We start from the raw sequence: 4,076 nt of genomic DNA, 5'->3' as shown, positions 1-4,076 counted from the left end.
CCGGGGAGAAAAAAAAAAAGTCCCATTGTTCAAACGGGGATGGAAGAGAACCTGGATCTTTCAAAAATGTTTATAGTCAAATGTGTAGCGCACATAAAAAAAAAGTGCTCTGGAATTCCTGCTTATTAGCTCTAAACATATCTGGGGTCTCTGATCGGATTCTCTCCTGTGTGCACAAACCTTCGCTCGTATTCAGCAGAACGTTTAAGAAATACGGTGAAATTCGACCTTCAGGTTGCACAAGCTCTATGTGTACGGCAGTTTGGTTGAGTTAGAATGTTAAAAGACTTGAGGACCAACGTGGACGTTTACCAGTATGTCTCGTGATCAGCAAGAGATGTACTCTAAATGCTTAATGTTACTTTGCACTTAAACATTTCCCGCGGAGCTGTTCCCACCAAACACTTGTTTGAACCCCTTTTTTCTCATGTTTTTACGAGATCAGAACATTAAAACGTAGTTACAAACAAAGTTACAACAGAACAAATACAGTAGGTACCGACGGAGACGAGGTGCCTATTTGGTTGATTGTACAAACATAAAGGTGTCATCTGTTTTTACAGTTTATAGCTAAAAAATAAAAAAAGACACAAGATGATATAAAAAGAAACTATGATAGGTAGCAACATTTGTTCCTTCGGGCCTCCAGTGTTGTTGAGAGAAGCTCACATACCTTCGGACAAAGTTGATTTCGATATTGTCACTTCTAAGCCAAGACGATTCCGATGGTTCTCCTTCTTCTGTGTGGCAGAACCCAACGTGAACTGTACTCCCGGCATCAGCGTCTTCTTCACAAAGGAGCGAGTGGGCGGCATTTACTCTGTCCTGCTCTCATTCTCTTGGTCTTATTCGCAACATTTCTGAATCAAAGACAGAAACAAGAAAGGGCCGAGTTTTCATGCTTTGTATTTGTGTGTAACTTACAGATGCTGTTTCTTCCATTCCAAAAGACTGATAAAAAGAAAAAAGAAGTTCATTTCTGATCTTGTGAGCTCTGGCATTTGTTTGAGTTAAACTGGGGTTGTTTTTTAAAAAAGCTAGTTGTTCATTAAAAATGGGCGGTAGTTCTGACCGTGTTGTCCAAATATCCGCTCTCCCCGGATGGCCGCTGATTAAACGAGGCCAATGAGTGGATAAAGATGAGCTGGGTGTAAGTGTAGCTCCCAGTCCAAGCACACTCCTCCCTGGGGGTCTCTCTCACAATCAAGCCCATCTTTGTTCTGACCTGCCAGTGGCCTGCGCCTTTGCATCCAGTCGCCTCAAAGGGAATGGTCAACCAGGCCTTTCATGTGCCGAGGCATGTTGGGCTCTTCACAGCGCTCCTCACCCCCCTCCGCCTCCCCGAGGGCTCCCAGCTTCAGCGGTGCCAGTAGAAACCCGGGGTTGCACCCCCCTGCTGCTGTGTCATCCCCATGCCCTGGTTTAAAAAAAAAAAAACACAGAAAACGCTGCACTACACTGTGGCTAGCTGGACCACACACTGCAACGGACCAAACTGATGAGTCAAATCTGAGCACACTCAGAACTTACTGTACAGCCGGGCGACTGCTGCTGATCTTTGATCCAGTTGATATGTGGTGTGGGAACACATCGAGTTAGTTCTCGAGGAAACAGAGCTGAAGGAAAAGTGTTGTACTAAAACCACACATCTGCAACAACTATACTTTTTCAGGGAGGAAGGACAGAAGGCATATTGTCTCGCTGATGTGGCATTTGGAAATCAGGGAATGGGCTTTTATCAGTTTTAAAGAGCTACGGGGTCGTGCACATAAGAATAAAAACATGAATGGTTGCTCGCATCGACACACAAGTTAGAAAAAGGAACAAAAATTGCAGTTTTGGGCTTCTGTCTGCAACGACCAAACCTTTCGACTCAGCGTAGAAGTGACAGGTTAACTACGAAGGTAGACAGACTCGACAGGACCGGGAACTCCATAGTCACACATGCCACCCTTTTCAGATGAAGTGCGGGTCAGTGTTTCAGCCAGCTCACATGGCATTCACTCCACCTCTGAGGCGGGTCAGTTGTACAGTTCTTGTATATTGAATTATCAGGATTTTACTGGACCCCTTTGTGTTTTTAAGAGACCTCTTAGTCCTCTTTCCAAAAAGAATGAAACGAAATTCAAAGCATTGCATTGTGTACATATGGATTAAAACATTTCAAAGGGTATAATAAGGTGCAAATGTATATTATTTAAAAGTGTTTAAAACAATTAGACTGTGGTATTAAAGGGCATGTGTTCATTTGCAGTGTCTCCATTTGACTTTTCTTGCATATTTGCGATAATAAAAAGGATGTACTGATGTATATCTGACATGTGTCTCATTGCTCTCATGTTCTTCCATTAACCTTGAAGGAAGCAATATACGATCAGAGCATTAATATTGCAGCAAACAACTATTAACTATGTGAAGATATAGTGGAGTAATGTCTGAGAAGAGAGTGAAGTTGCTGTCCCTCTGTGTGTGTTGTTTTTGTAGCGCATGGTCATGCATGTGAGCATGCCCTAATGGCTCTACAGCTGATAATGCTGTCCCGACCGACAGCGTTGTCGCGAAATCGTAGCACCCTACCTCCAGTTCCCCCCCAGGTAAACTGTTAGCATGCTAGCTACGAGCTTTGCTACTCGGGTGTCTTCATGTTGAGAGCCATTAAGAGGCAGATAGAAATGCTCACGCATCTCATATTACGCACCTTTAACAACCCTTCCAGTGAAGGAAAGATATACGGTGGTCAATAGAAGAGAGAAATAATTGTGTGATCTCATATAAATTGGACCATGAATTACACAAATAATGTTTGTCCATTTAAAAGATGGACGTCAAGAAAGTCACATTTAGTTTTGAAAAATTACATAAAATAAAAAATAATTGAATATAGACTTCACTGCATTGATGCAGAATCGTTCAACAAAGCACCTTGATGCATCATAGAACCGATTATTTCTCCCACCTCTACTAGCTAGCCAAGATAACGACCACAAATTTTACAATGAATTACAGTTTTTGGGTTTCTCACTTTAAAAGAACATTTTGCATGCCGAAAATAGTTGCAGTTTGCCTTATTTTGTTTTGTGTGAACTACACTTCTCTTCTTGTGCAATGTACGTCACCAACACAGCTAGTTACTTGGCTAGCTAGCTAGCTAACTTACCTATGAAGCTTGTACAAATATAACACTATCTATCAGATGTGTTTTATCCTGCAACTCTTTTGATCAGGCAGAAGTGTTAGAAGTAAAGGAGCAAAACAAGTGTTTCGTATGAGTAACGTTACATCCTGGTACGAAACGCATTGTAGCTTTCGAGAGAGACATCATTTATGGGGCCTTTAGTCTTTCTAACTATGATTTTTCCGGCTTAGACTTTCACGTAGTTTTACGACAACATGCAACTTTTTGTGACAAGCAAAATTATCTTTTAAATTGACAAACATCATTTGGGTAATTCATGGCACAACTCAACACAACTGTATAAAAAATTTCTGTACTAAGGTCCCATGGTGGTCGACCAGAAGGGGACTTAGCCTATATGGTCAGGTCACTATTCAGTATGTTGAGATCTGTGTCCTGATGAACTGATGAAACCTGATGGATCCCGTCGGCCTACTGAAACCAGGCACACGTGGGTCGTCTTCAGGGCTGAATACAGATCAGTAGTCTGCAGCTCCAGAGGGACTGAGGAATAGGCCAAGATCTTGAAAAAACCAATACACTCTGCTATATAACTCCAATATTTTGCACTGAGTTAAACAGTTTGGTCTTTTCAAAAATGCTTCTGCTTAATTAGCAGCAGAAACCTAGGGGGACTTTCATAGTTGAGCAGCAGCGCTTGACTCAGTTTGTACTTAGCATGTGCAATGTTAGAAATGGAAATGAAGCCGGCTGAATTAGTAGCTGACTTTAGTAAAATGGTCTTGCAAAAACATAGCATCTTACTTTTCCTTTTTAAAGAGTAAGGAATGTACAGAGGGAAACGTATCGCTTCAGTCATTTTAGAGTTGCATGTCCATTTTTTATGCTGTCAGAGGAAAACAAGAAGAAATGGACGAAGTCAGCATCTGCTCAGTTTAGT

The sequence above is a fragment of the Eutrigla gurnardus genome (genome assembly GCF_963514095.1).
Source record: "Eutrigla gurnardus genome assembly, chromosome: 1".
In the NCBI taxonomy this organism is placed as follows: domain Eukaryota; kingdom Metazoa; phylum Chordata; class Actinopteri; order Perciformes; family Triglidae; genus Eutrigla; species Eutrigla gurnardus.
Note: the sequence above shows the minus strand (reverse complement) of the source record.